The sequence below is a fragment of the Stegostoma tigrinum genome, chromosome 2, assembly GCF_030684315.1.
Source record: "Stegostoma tigrinum isolate sSteTig4 chromosome 2, sSteTig4.hap1, whole genome shotgun sequence".
Taxonomy (NCBI): domain Eukaryota; kingdom Metazoa; phylum Chordata; class Chondrichthyes; order Orectolobiformes; family Stegostomatidae; genus Stegostoma; species Stegostoma tigrinum.
Window position 1 is genome coordinate 129677340 of NC_081355.1, and position 15730 is coordinate 129693069.

Below are 15730 nucleotides of genomic sequence, written 5' to 3' on the forward strand. Positions count from 1 at the left end.
CATTATGAAATCCTACATCCAAGCTTATGATCAGAATAAATATTACTAGTTTTAATACTGAATCCCATTTGTTCACATGAATAAAGGAAATCTGTTTTCGGTCACTGGCTGAACTCATAATTACCTTGCTCAGCTGGATAACATGAATGTATTAATGAAAGGAAGGGCTGGGCCACTCTTTTTGATCTTGGCTGTGCTACTGGGGGAGCAATGCTAAGGCAGCAGGACACCCTTCCACTGTGGAAGACAGAAGAACAAACAAGCTAATGTGATGGGCTTGGGCATCCGTTATGAGCAGGGTGCTGAGCACAGAAGAAAGCACCCAACCCAAACCATTGCCACATACCTTCTTCACAGCTGGTCCAACAGCAGCACTGCCAGACACCCAGAAACAGGTTGCTTACACACCTTGCGTCTTGCATTATAGTACATCGTGGAGGTTTGTGGAGTGCGGGGGGAGACAGGAAGAGGAGGAATCAGAGGGCAGTGACTGACTGGACATACAACAGTGGCATTTTTCTTTTACAAGGAACATTCAGGCCTCATGCATCTTATAGTTAAGGAAGAGAAGAAACTCTTACCTGCAGACTCTGGTATTTTTAAAACATGTTATAATTTTAATCATGTTATTAGAATTTTACAAACCAAAAGGTGAGCTTTTCTAGCCATATAATGGCAGGCATGACAAAGGAGGACATCATCACTGAATAAAACATATTACCACATATAAATGTATCAACTCAAGTCTGCTCCACCATTCAATACGATGCTGGCTTATCTCAGGTTTCAAATCTACTTTCCCACTTATTCCCAACTTCCCGTGATTCCTTGAGATCAGCCTCAAATATATTCAATAATGGAGCATACACAATCCTCTGGGGTGAGGATTTCAAAGATTTACAACCATTTGAGTGAAATAAATCATTGTTTCATTCCTAAGCGATTAGCCCTTTAAATAGAGACTGTACTCCCCTGTTTTAGATTCTGCGATCAGTGGAAACAAGCTGTCAGCACTTACCCTTTGCAATGTTTTATGTTTCAATGAGATTACATTTTCATTCTTCTTAGCTCCAAAAGAGCGTAGGCCTAATTTACTCTGTTTCTCATCTTAGGGGAATTCGTATTCTCAGGGACTAATTTGGTGAAATTTGCTGTTCCACCTATTTTCTCTGTCATTCTTTCATGGGAGGTGGGTGTCACTAACGAGACCGGCACTTGTTGCACATTTTTAATTACCCCGAACTGAGTAACCGGTTAGACTATTTTATTGGGCATTCTGGAGGTGAAGTTAGGCTCGGTAAGATAAGGAAGGCAAATACCCTTCCCCACATATATTCGTGAACCAGATGGGTTTTCATGACGATTGATGTCATTCATGGCTACCATTACTGAGACTGGTTTTAAATTGAAGATTTTTTAAATTTAGTTTAAATTCCACCAGCAGTTGTGATGAAATTTGAAACACTGTCCCAACGGCATGGCTATTCGCAATACACATCAAACTGAGCAGGAGTGTGAAAGACATCCAGAGGCTTCAGGGTGATTTGGACAAGTTGAGAGTGGGAAAACACATCGCATATGCAGTATATGTGGGAAAACGTGAAGTTGTCCACTTCAGTTGAAACAACAGGATGGCAGAGTACTATTTAAGCTGAGAGATATTTGGAAAGGTTGATGCATAAAGGGACCTGGTGTTCTTGTGCATCAGTGATCAAATGCAAACCTTCAGTTGCTGCAAGCAATTAGGAACAAACCCTCACTCCGAGGGTGTGAAACAATGAAATTCTCCAACACAGAAAGCTGTGGAGGGCAATTCACTGGATCTATTTAAGCAAGAGTCAAGGTGTGGGGAAGGACAGGAGTATCATGTTCAGACAGAAGATCAGCCACAATCATGTTGAATGATGGGGCAGGATCAATGGGCTGAATGGCCTATTCCTACCTCTATGTTTTTTTCAGCCTAGGCCAATAATTTACATGTCTTGTGGCATTACCACTCAGCCATCATCTTCCCTTGAATGCATGTACATCATACCTTAAATATGGAAGCCAAAACTGTATGCTGTATTCAAAATGTGCTTGCACCAAAGCCCTGGATCATTGGAACTGGACTTCTTTATTCTTGTAATCTAATTCCCTTTCCATAAAGATCAATATGCTATTTGCCATCCAAATTTCTTGCTGTGCTTGTACACTAACTACTTGTGGTATTTGTACGAGTACATGCTTCACACTTAAGAAAACATATGTTTCTGTTCTTGAAAACCAAAATAAAAAGTTACACATTTCCACCCACCACTGAACTCCATCTGCCATCATGTTGGCAGTTCACTTAACTGGTCTATATCTTGCTGCAGCCTACATGTTCTCCTCACAGGTGAATCCTAGTTAGAGTCTCCGCTAATGAGTCCTAGCTCAGGATTATCTTAAGGTTAACATACAGGTTCAGTTGACAGTTTGGAAGGCAACTGCAATGTTAGTACTCATTTCAAGAAGGTTAGAATACAAGAGCAGGGATATATAGCAGAGATTGTACAAGGATCTGCTCAAACTGCATTTGGAATATTGTGAGCTGCTTTGGACCCTGTATCTAAGGGAGGAAGCGCTTGCCTTGGAGGGGGTTCAGAGGAGATTTACAAGAATGATGATGGCGATGAAGGACTTGTTGTTTGAGACGCAGTTGACGACTCAGGATCAGAATTCAATGGCATTTAAAAGGATTGGGGCTGTGGGGGGAATGTTTCATTGAAACTTACAAAATACTGAGAGGCCTAGATAGCGTGAACGCGGAGGAGAGGTTTCCACTAGTAAGGCAGACTAGGGCCTGAGGGCACAGCCTCCGAGAGAAAGATGATCGTTCAGAACAGAGATGGGGAGAGTGGTAAATCTGTGGACCACATGGCCTCCAAAGCTTTCGATGGCAGAGTCATTGAGTGCATTTAAGACAGAGATAAATAGGTTACTGATTAATATTAATTTTTTTAAAATTCCCTACAGTGTGGAAACAGGCCCTGCAGACCAACAAGTCTACAACACCCCTTGGGGCATCCCACCCAGACCCATCCCCCTATAACCTACACACCCATGAGCCCTAAGGGCAATTTAACATGGCCGATCCACCTAGCCTGCACATCTTTGGACTGTGGGAGGAAACTGGAGCACCCGGAGGAAACCCACGCCGACACGGGGAGGAGGTGCAAACTCCACACAGACAGTCGCCTGAGGCTGAAATCGAACCCGGGTCCCTGGCGCTGTGATGCTGCAGTGCTAACCACTGAGCCACCGTGCCACCCAGTCGAGAGAAGGCAGGAGAATGGGGTTGAGAAAAATATCTGACGTGGTTAAACGACAGAGCATACATGACGGGTCGAATGACCTAATTCTGCTCCTATATCTTATTGTCGGAGGGGAGACATACAACAAGAACAAACCTAGATACACCACTCCGATTAACATGGATGGTAAATAGCCGAAGCACCAGCACTGATGGTTTGGCCCTCTACCAGTCATAAACTGAAGAGATGAAAATGTTATGTTTGCCTCCATTCTATCTTTTAACCAATTCTCTGCCCATTCCAGTTTATTATGCCAATTCCATGAGCCCTTGGTGTAGCATTTTAACAAATGCCTATTGGAAACTGAGGTACATTAGATCTACATTCAGCTCCCCTTTATTTAACCCACTACATATATCCTCAAAATAATCCTAATGAATTTGTTCAAGAGAAAATCTCTTTTGTAAAACTATGCTGGTTTGTTTTAATCAGATCATAATTTTCTAAGGGAACTACTAAGGCTTCCCTAGAAGACTGCCTTAGGCTGACAGTCAAGCCTCAGAGCTTCATTACAACACTTCCCTCAAACTGACATAATCCTCCCATCTTTGCTTACACAAATATATTGAAAAGAATTGTGGTTAATTTTACAAATTATCTCTGGTTGCAATTTATCTCAACAGGTTGCTACTTTCCTATATATCAAGGGGAAAGTCAAACACCATGAATTTTAAGTACAATAAACGAAAGGAAATCTTCAACTGTACACAGTTGTTTTTAATCATTTTGAGTTAAACATTCAGAATCAACCATTTTCAAAAGACTGAGAACCTGTCTTATGGGTTTTCGCTGTATCAGAAAGTGCTGTCAGACATCTTTAGCAAACAGGACCACAATATATAAATGAACTAGGGACATCTATTTGACAGTAGCAAACATCATTTTAACATTCGTATAACAGAAGTGTGTTAAAAAAAATTCCATCAAATTATGCAATTAAGTTCAACAGGAAAATTATGGTATCAGAGAAGTAGGAATTTAACAGATTAGATCAGTTCTTTTCATTATCAGTCTTACTGTGTGGCTTCAAAATAAAAAATGGCCTAACAAATTAGTGTCTCCAGAGAACCAATTTCTCTCTTTCCCCCACAAACTAAGCATGATTAAAGAAATGGATTCACTTAAAATGAAACCTTGTAACCAAACATAAATCAGGTTCTACTTTGGTTGCACTCCTTCTCTGGAAGCACGAAATGACTGCCATCTCATTTCATCTTCAAACATCATCTACCTTTATCTACTAGCTTACAAAAGAAGATTCCTCTTTGGGCAATTCTCAGATACTAGCCTAGTTCTGAAATGCAAGATTCACACCATCTCAGGGGAATGCAGCATGTCATGGAGAATATCTTCTTCCAGTGATGAGTTTGAATCTCTGTTCTCCCCTGCTGTGTTAAGATTGATTGCTTGTAATAAGCAGATAGTATTCTGAATAAAACTCCAGTCTACTTTCTTAATACATAATACATCAAAATAAAAAGGCGGCAGATGATTCACAGACTTCTCAAAATGCATGATCTCGTTCGTAGACGTTACACTTGTTAATAGGCTACTTCTTGGCAGATTACAACCTAATTTAATTTCTCTTTTAACTGTTCAGTATCAGTTTTCCATCACATTTGAAGATGCTTTGTACTGTGAAAGTCAATTCTATTGAACAGCACCTGGTGTGGTTCAGAAGCCCATCTCTGGTATGGTAATCCCTGTAGACCAAGATAGTGGGCTGAGAAGGTATACAATTCACTTGCTCTTTTTCCCCTATATGTTCTACTTGGTCAGCGGAGCTTTTTGTTTCTATTTATCTCTTTTAATGCTGTTCACAACAGTTAGTCTCAGGAGGTCATGGTCATCAGCAACTGTCTTGCAGTTGTCCATGCCAATGCCTACTACCTTCACTTGGATGTGGCCTTGCGGCAAAGGTCGAGATGCCCAGATGGTCATGATCCTGTAACCGTTCATCACATCAATGATCTTTGGGTAGCTGACTATGTGCATCCAATACATGTGGCTGAGCCAGTGCTGACATTATTGCCTTAGCAATGAGCAGGTGCTGATGGAAATGTTGTAGCTGACAGCAGCACAGAGAAGAATAAGCTACAATGTGCCAGGATTTTCAAATAGTTCTGATTACACCTCATATAGCGACATACATCCAACATTTGGTCATGGAAAGAGAATGTCAAATTGAGCAGTTTTGGCAGGTAGACAATTTTCTTCACGAGTTTAAATAGACTTCCACTGCTTATCTATTGGAATGCCTTCATAAGGTTGATGAAAGCATTATATTATCATCTCCTCCATTCGCAGTATTTCTCTTGCAGCTGCCAGATTGAGAAGTGCTTGCTAAATCTAGGTCACCGAGGTCTAAAACCACACAAAGAGTCAGGGTAGATGCATTCAACCAAGATCTGGAACTGAATATAGGCAACAAATAGTGTCCTTGGCCCAACAATCTTCAGCTGCTTCATTAACGTCCTTACTTTCATCATGAGCTCAGAAATGAGGTATGTCTTGAAGATTACACAATGTTTAACACCATTCATAATTCCTCAGATACTAAAGCAATCCATGTCCGAACATAGCAGGAACTGGGCAAAATCCAGGCTTGGGGTGACAAACAGCAAGGTGTATTCTTGCCAGACATTTGCAATGAACACCTCCAACAGGGAGAACCTAACCATTGTCCCTTGGTACTCAATGGCATTATCAATGCAGAAACCCTGATCAACGTTAGGAGGTCTACTATTGAACAGAAACAAAATCGGCTAGCCATATAAACACAGTGGCTACAAATACATTGGAGAGGCGCAGAATCCCACAGCAAGTAACTCACCTCAATTGCCCAAAATATGTCCACACCTACAAGGTACAAGTCAAGGGTGTGGAGGAATATTGTTCAATTGCTTGGAAGAATGTAAGTTCAAATAATATATATTAAAGGGGATGCAGGAAAACAAATTTGATTGCAAGCCATCTCAACAAACGTGAGATGAAAGTTTCTCCAGAAATTGCAGCTTCAATTTCCAGAGATAACTGGAGCAGCATGGGAACCGGTTATAATTCTGCCCTCTCTGCCAAAGACATGCTTGCTATCTTAAGAGGAGGAGTAAAAATCTGGGAATCCAATTTAAGTATCTTGTGAAACAGTTTTCAACTCGAATTTTCTTTCCAACATATGCCCAAGTAATTATCTCAGATGACATAAAAATAGCTATCAGCAATTTTAACACCACCACAATTATTTCATGAAATAACTTCTCCTTCGGAATGTCATCTATATTGGTGGTGTTCTATGTACACTTGGGACCACGATAGGAAATAGTATCTGAACCCTGGGAGATCCAAATACATCACCACTGCTCGATGTGAGGAAACGTGCTCCTGTCTTGGAGTGATTGCGAAGTGCAACAGACTGCATATTCCTGGCATTTCACATGAATCTATTTTCTGACACTAAACGGGAGATGTGTTATTCCATGGAGTCACATTAGGTAGCTACAAGGGAGAAATAAATGCCACAACATTCAGTTTCATGCCAACATCACCCTGCTGCCAAGGGAATCTAAGCATCTGTGAATCCCAAGTAGAGTTTCTCAGATTTTTCCCTTCTTACAGTGACAATTTGAATAGTCCTTCTGAGTGCATGAAGGAGAAACAATGGATGGTGGAGAAAAAGTTGAATAATTCTGCTTAAAATGATAACATGGGCAACAACTTATTTGTTGTAATCACTGTATCAAGGCATAGTTTGAGTCCATTTTCACATACTTTTGCTTTCTCCTATTTAGCAATATGACTGAATAAAATGAACCCAAATCCAATTTATAGACATTTCCATTGCTTAATTTAGAAACCGATATGAATCACAGCTTCATTAGTACTGCTCGACAGCAATCATCTTTTTAAAAATCATTGTCCAAGGTTTTGCATGAACAAGTTCTGACCATAATCATAAAGACTACAGTTGGAATACCAGCTGGCAACTCTTGGATTTTCCCCATATTCAGAGAGAATGTAATTAAATGGAAAGTGAGAGAATTTCACTCTTCATATGAAGTTCCAAACAGTGCACAGGGTAAGAGGGCTCATTTTGAAGGAAGCAGGTGTTGGTGATCAGATAGCAAATCATCTGGGACCTTGCGCTTCAGAAATAAAGGTATTGAGTAAAAGACTTTGATTCGGCCACATTTGGAATACTGTGTACAATTATGGTCGCCATATTACCAAAAGAATGTGGATGCTTTGGAGAGAGAGCAGAGGAGGTTCACCAGGATGTTCCCTGGTATGGGGGGGGAGGGGGGGGGGGAGGGGGAGGGCGCTAGCTATGAAGGAAGGTGGAGTAGATTAGGATTATTTTCATTAGAAAGACAAAGATTGAGGGGGGACCTGATTGAGGTCTACAAAATCATGAGGAGTATGCACAAGGTGCACAGCAAGAAGCTTTTTCCCCAGAGTGGGGGACTCAGTTACTAGGGGTCATGAGTTCAAAGTGAGAAGAGGAAAGTTTATGGGAGATATGTGTGGAAAGTTCTTTACACAGAGGGTGGTGGGTGCCTGGAACGCGGTGCCAGCAGAGGTGGTAGATGCAGACTTGATAGTGTCTTCTAAGATGTATGCGGACAGGTACATGGATGGGCAGGGAGCAAAGGGATACAGACCCTTAGAAAATAGACGATAGGTTTAGACAGAGGATCTCAATCGGCGCAGGCTTGGAGGGCCGAAGGGCCGTTTCCTGTGCTGTAATTTTCTTTGTTCTTTGAGTCAACAACAGTGAAATAAAACGGAACGTTTAGAAAGAGATAATGGGAACTGTAGATGTTGGAGAATCCGAGATAACAAAGTGTGGAGCTGGATCAACACAGCAGGCCAAGCAGCATCTCAGGAGCACAAAAGCTGACATTTCGGGCCTAGACCCTCCATCAGAAAAGGGGGATGGTAGAGGGTTCTGAAATAAATAGGGAGGGGGGGGGGAAGAGGCGGACAGAAGATGGATAGAGGAGAAGATAGGTGGAGAGCAGAGTATAGGTGGGGAGGTAGGGAGGGGATACATCAGTCCAGGGAGGACGGACAGGTCAAGGGGACGGGATGAGGTTAGTAGGTAGGAAATGGAGGTGCGGCTTGGGGTGGGAGGAGGGGGATAGGAGAGAGGAAGAACAGGTTAGGGAGGCGGGGACAAGCTGGGCTGATTTTGGGATGTAGTGGGGGAGGGGAGATTTTTGAAGCTTATGAAATCCACATTGACACCATTGGGCTGCAGGGTTCCCAAGCGGAATGAGTTGCTGCTCGTGCAACTTTTGAGTGCCATCATTATGGCACTGCAGGAAGCCCAGGATGGACATGCCATCTAAGGAATGGGAGGGGGAGTTGAAATAGTTCGCGACTGGGAGTTGCAGTTGTTTATTGCGAACCAAGCGGAGGTGTTCTGCAAAGCGGTCCCCAAGCCTCCGCTTGGTTTCTCCAATGTAGCCTTAGCCACAACAGGTACAGTGGATGCAGTATACCACATTGTTGGATGTGCAGGTGAGCATCTGCTTGATGTGGAAAGTCTTCTTGGGGCAAGGGAAGAGGTGTGGGGGCAAGTGTAGCACTTCCTGCGGTTGCAGGGGAAAGTGCCGGGTATGGTGGGGTTGGAGGGGAGTGTGGAGAAGACAAGGGTGTCCTGGAGAGAGTGGTCTCTCCGGAAGGCAGACAAGGGTGAGGATGGAAAAATGTCTTTGGTGGTGGGGTTGGTTTGTAGATGGCGGAAGTGTCGGAGGATGATGTATTTAGAAAGCTCTGTTTAGGCCGCACAGAGTACTGTATCTAGTTACCACAATTTAGGAAGGATGAGGGCAGTCTGGGAGAGTATAAAGGAGACTTTGAGAATCGTTACAGGAATGAGACATGTTGGCTATAGAATTAGTTGAGAGAATTATGGGGTCCTCTCATTGAAGGAAAGGAGATTAAAAGGAAATTTGAGACAAATAAGCTTGCAGACCTATGGGACTGGTGAAGGCTGAGAGACTTTTAAGAAAGAAACAGATGATTTCAAGATACGAAAGATGTCAAGGGGTCTGGAGGGATAGAGGGAGGATGGACTATCAGAGGGTCAGCCACAATCATACTGAATGGCAGAGCAGACGCAATGGGCTAAATAATCTTGTGCTCACAGCTGCTACGTTCTGATGACTGCTCGAATTTCTCTACACAGTGCTGTATGGAATTAATGGGCCGAATGGCCTCTTTTTGTGGCGTGGTAACCCTAAATAATCGTCACCACGATCTCCAACATTCTTAGCTCTAATCTGGTGCAGCCCTAAAACACTTCTGAGTTTTCTCTGTAATTTCTATTTTCTGCCTCTTACTCATCTCCAATTTCCTTAACTTCACCTTTAGCCATGCTTTCAGCTACCTAGGCTTAAGCTCTGGAATTGCTTCCAAAACTCATTTGGGTTTCTATTTCTTTCCCTTTTTAAGAAAGTCTGCAATACCTACCATTGTTAACTGCCTTTATTGCTAAATTATGTTTGGGAATTGTTCCTATGAAATACTGTTCCTGTGCAAAGTTTTACAATAATATATACACCATACAGCAACTAGTGAGGGAATATAAACCAGCCTGTTTCAGGCCTTACACATTTCATTTAACTGCAGAAACAAAGACACCACCCTCTGCTTTCAGACTTCCCAAGTTTGCTCCTATATTGTTCACATCCACAGGCTGATCAGCTACCTGAGAGCCTGTCAATAGTTGCTGATAGGCAGAAACCCTTTGTCATTGACAACGGGTCACCACTCCACAGACCGATCAGTGGCTTGCTGCCAGCCAAATCTCACCTCGTACACACTCCCTGGTGTCATTTCCTCTGGAACTGAATGACCCCAGTGGTTGAACAAACAGAAGTGCAACCAGCACTTACAGTGAGCATCAGTAACCTGCTTTAAAAAAAATACAGGGTTGCAATGCCTTCCATAATCCTCAATTTTTTAAACTGCTGCTTTTCCCATTTTGAGCTCACAATTAAAAAGAAAAATAAGAAGGTTTTGCCTTTACAGGGGGAGACTGCTTGACTTTAATAACAGGTTCCAGCACAATGATGACAAGCTCAAACTAGTCGGAATTCTCTACACCTATTTCTCATGTGCGAAGAATACAATGTGGTGTCCTAAAGTATGCTCCATTTTGCCTCTGCACTCAGTGGGGAAACGACAGAGACCATCCATTCAACTGGTTGAACAACTCATTGTTTGAAACGCTGGATGATGCACTATGGCTGATGTTGATGAGGAGTGGATTTCTGCTTTGAAGTTAAAAAATACATCAAGGGTTGCCTCCTAATCCTAACACAGTGATCTGCATCATAGAAAGCACTGTGGTAGCTGTATGTATCGAGAATGCTACTCACTGAGTTAATTCATGTGACAGTCAACTTCAGCTGGTGACAATGCCCTGAACTTGTTAGGACAGGGTAACTGACATGGAGGTCTCCCAACTTGTCAATGCCATTCATTTTTAAGCCGACTACATCTCTGTTGGCTTGGGCACATTCATCAGTTGAGTGATGACCATATAGCTGAAGACCTTGCACATGGTAAAATGCCAAATGGGTCACAACCACTTACAAACCTCAACTACCAGGATGCTTGCATGCATGATGGTGGAAGTAGCTGAGGGTTGTGACCTATGGAGGTGACTACTTTGAAAGGCATTGGAAGAGGCAAGCAGAAATGAAGAGTTCAAATGGTGGTGGAGAGACTCCAAAAAAAATAGAGGTCAACAAATTGAGCATCACCTCATCCCACTGTCTTCCTCTGCAGCAAATTAGAGTAGTTAGATAGAAACAAGTAGTAAAGGCGATGTGAGGGAAGTCTTTTTTTTGATTCAGCAAGTAGTGAGAGTATGGAATGCACAGTCTACAAGTGTGATTGAGGCATTCAAAAGGAGGGAATTGGATGATTATTTGGAAAAAATTAATGTGCAAGGATATGGGGTAAAAGGAGGAAAATGGCTGTAGATAACAATGATTATTTAATGAGGATGGGTCAACTGGCTTTGTTTTACACCACAAACACATTTGTGAAATACAGCAGGTTTGTGGGTGCCAGATTAGGGCTCCTGAGCCACATTAAGTGATGCTTAAGCAACAGTTGACCGCCATGGTACAAATCGTCACCTTAGAAAACAGAAGCGCGCCACCAATCATGTTTTACTCAGACTAATGCAGAGAATGCTAGAGAGACTCAGTAGATGTGGCAGTATCTGTGGAGCAAGAAACTGAGTTTACCCTTCAAGTCCAATCTAACTTTTCGTGAAAACATCTGTCTTGCTAGTACTCATTCAGAGAGGAATTTGTGGGAAATGGCGGTGTCCTACATGAATTCAAACCATCTTAGCCAACTTGCCAAATAAATTGAATACAGTATGGCTTCTTTCAGCAAACACACTTCCAGGGAATGGTCAGAAGGAAATGAGAGGATATTTCCCTTAGATAAAGGAAATTCCTTCTGGTGCAGCATAATTGTGTTTAAAACATCAAGAAGTTCAAACACAGAAACTAATCACTTATTACAAGTCTGCATTGCATAGGCTTCACAATGCAAATCTAACACTGGTCATTAGTTAATGATAAATAAATGAGGAAGTGATTTCTCATACCATATAGAAAGCTATATTTCTAGAGTCACCCTTCCCCTGGATGACTGGAAATATTAGCTCAGCTGCAATATCAAAAATAATACATTAGCTATTTGCTCAACCTCACTTAAAAAGGAAAAGCCGACACATTTTCAGCAAAAAATTCCAGTGTGCTTGTGAAAATATTCATAAATTCATTGATGTGGGATTGCTGAAGGAATATAGTGTTTCATGTAAGCATCTGTTACTCACATCTAAAGGGCAGCACTTTTAAATATGTCATTGGACGACTGTCACAGGACACAGATAAATTTAATATGCATGAATCTGCAAACATGAAAATGAGAATGTGATAATGAACTCCCTCACCTTTCCTTCCTATCAACCCTTAATTTTCTGTTGTGATACAATATGATCCTTTCACTCTCAGTCGTGCTTTGGGCCACAAATGTATTTGCATCCATAAACACAACTCACTTTGTTAAACAGTCTTGAAATGGCTTAAGATTTTTCCAAATCCAAACAACTGGGTGCTTGTTTTGAATTACACAAAAGCACTCTATTCCTAGTCTGTGCTGAGTAACAGGGGAAAATATTAACAAAGACTTCTCCCCTCATTATCCAGTGATTTCCACTGCAAAGTAAATAGGACAACATGACCGTGTTCCGCCGAGATGCTATCTCCTCCTTCCTTACACTCAATGAACGAACAATGCACTGGATTCTACAAAGGCTGAGAGACCCGACAACATTCAATAGCGAAAATTTGTAATTCCGAGCTTGCCATATCCCGAGCCAAACTGTTCCAGTCCTGCTGAAACGCTGGCATTTACCCAACAATTTCAAAAATTTCCCGGGTGTGTCCAGTACACAACAAGAAACCCAACTCAGCCAGTTACCACTCCACCTGTCTACTTTTGATCATCAGTAAAGTGATGGAAAGTGTCAACAACAGCACTATCAGGCAGCATCTGCTCAGCAACGCCCAGCTTGGGTTCTGCCAGGGCCACTCAGCTCCTGACCTTATCACAGACTTGGTTCAAATGTGGAAAAAGGAGCTGAATTCCACAGATAAGGTGAGAATGACAGCATGGACATCAACGCCACATCTGACTGAGTGTGGCATCAAGCAGCATACCTGGAGTCAATGAAAATTGGGGGCAAGGTTTTCCAACGGTTAGAGTCATACCATCCAAAGGCAGACTGTTGCGATCGTTGTAGTACAGTCATTTCAGCTCTGGGACATCTCTGCAGGAATTCCTCAGGGTAGTATCCGAGGCCTAACCATCTTCAGTTGCTTCATCGATGACCTTCTCTCCATCATAAGGTCAAAAGTGGGGATGTTTGCCGATGACTGTACAAGGTTCAGGACCATTTGCAGCTCCTCAGATACTGAAGCCTTCCATGTTCAAACACAATGAGATCTGAACAATATCCAGGCTTAGGCTGAAAAGTGGCAAACAACACAAATGCTAGGCAATGACCATCTCCAATAAAAAAAACCAACCATCACCCCTTGTCATTCATTGGTGCTATCTTCACCGAATACCCCACTGTCAACATCCTGAGTGTTACCATTGACCATAAACAAAACTGGAATAGCCATATAAACACAGTAACTACAACAGCAGGTTAAAGGTAAGGAATAATGCAATGAATAACTGATCTAACTTGCCAAAGTCTGCCCTCCGACTACAAGGCATAAATCAGGAGTGCGATGGAATACTGACTACTTGACTCAAATGGGTCTCTTCCAACAATGCTCTAAAAGCTTCTCCACCATCTGGAAATAAATAGCCTGTCTGATTGCCTCAATATCCACTATCTCCATCACAGATATTCAGTTCCAACAATGTGTACCATCTACAAGATGCGCTGCAGATATTCACCAAAGATCCTTAAACAGCAGCTTCCAAACACATGACCACTTCCACGTCGAAAGACAAGGGCAGCAGATCCATGGGAACACCACCATCTGCAAGATCCTCTCAATACCATTTACTATCTTGACTTGGAAGTGGATTATAGTGGTTCAAGAAGGCAGCATACCTCCATCTTCTCGAGGAGGGTTAGGGATGGGCAAAAAATGTTGGCTTAGCTAATGACAACCATAATCCCACGACATGTGTTTTTAAAAATTCATCTCACACCACCTATTGTTTCTAGAAAACAGTTTGTACCGTCTCCATCCTTTTGTGAGCACGTGTTTCCCAATTTCATTTCCTAAAGGTCTGGCTTGAAATTTGGATGTGAAATGCACCCTCCCTTCTCCAGCAGTTTGAGACTCCCAGCCATTAGAATATTTTCGGCCAACTTTGCTACAGAGAATTAACTGCATTAATATTTGCAAAATAAACAGTACTATTTGAGAAAAAAAGTAAGAGAGAGAGCTGAGACGAGACACTCAAGTTGAAGAGTTTGCACTGGTGCAGGCACTAAGGGTCAAATGGCCTCATGTTGGCCTGTAATTTCTTTGGTTCTAGTTGAATTTGTAAACTGGACTCCTGTCTAAGAAAGCAGTTTACTTCATTGATGCCCTGCACGGTGGGAAGTGGTGCAGTACATAGGGGTTCTATCTAAAGTAAGCCCACAGTAGAATCCTTTTATGGATGTGAGTTTGCTCACTGAGCTGGAAGGTTAGTTTTCAGACGTTTCGTCACCATTCTAGGTAACATCATCTGTGAGCCTCCGACGAAGCGGCGGTGTTATGTCCTGCTTTCTATTTATCTGGTTAGGTTTCCTTGGGTTTGTGATGGCATTTCCTGCGTTGGTGATGTCATTTCCTGTCCTTTTTCTCAGGGGATGGTAGATTGGCTCCAAATCAATGTGTTTGTTGATGGAGTTCCGGTTGGACACGCACAAGAATTCCTAGAAGCATGGCATTCCAACCAGAACTCCATTAACAAACACATAGATCCAATGTGTTTGTTGATGGAGTTCCGGTTGGAATGCCATTCTTCTAGGAATTCTTGTGCATGTCCAACCAGAACTCCATCAACAAACACACTGATTTGGAGCCAATCCACCATCCCCTGAGAAAAAGAACAGGAAATGACATCACCAACGCAGGAAATGATATCACCAACCCAAGTAAACCAAACCAGATAAATAGAAAGCGGGACATAACACCAGCGCTTTGTCGGAGGCTCACTGTTGATGTTACCTAGAATGGTGACGAAACATGTGAAAACTAACCTTCCAGCTCAGTGAACCAGCTTACATCCGGAACAAAATACAGACCCACTCTTCTGTGGACCGAGAGGAGGAGAGTGCTGTGTTGGAGGTGGAAGGAAGACGTCGGGTTGGCTGTGCACCCTTGCAACCGGTGGATCTTAATGCTGGCTTCGGCCTAATGCTGGTTCAGGGAAGCAGCCAACCTGCAACGATGGCTGCGGCGAGTGCTCGTGCCCCAGGTCAGGGGGTCCGGAACACCATTCGTGTCTCTGTGAAGAAGGTGGATGAAGGTACACCTGTGGACCGCACCTTCTTCGTGAAGAGAGTCCTGTTGGACTGTTGTGGGTTCGCTGCTGCGGACTTTTACTGCCTGCAGGATTTCCCCGGAGGGGGTTTTTACGATGTAACCTTCAGGACTGCCAAGCTTTGTGAGCGCTTCCTGGAGATTTTCAAGGAGAAAGGAGGTGAGGGCCCCCTCTCTGTATTGACCGCTGTCCGGCTGTTCATGATGCCAGCGCAGAGGAGCCTTATGGTGACTGTACACATGTACAACCTGCATGTGCCAGCAGTTGATGTCCTGACCTTCCTTGGAAGGTATGTGAAAGTG

At 42.7% G+C, this 15730-nt stretch overlaps 1 protein-coding gene across 6 annotated transcripts in view; it reads right to left on the reverse strand.

The window, feature by feature from the left end:
* LOC125463564 (partitioning defective 3 homolog) overlaps positions 1–15730 on the reverse strand; it is a 798969-nt gene that overhangs the window by 224857 nt on the left and 558382 nt on the right. The window lies entirely within an intron of this gene.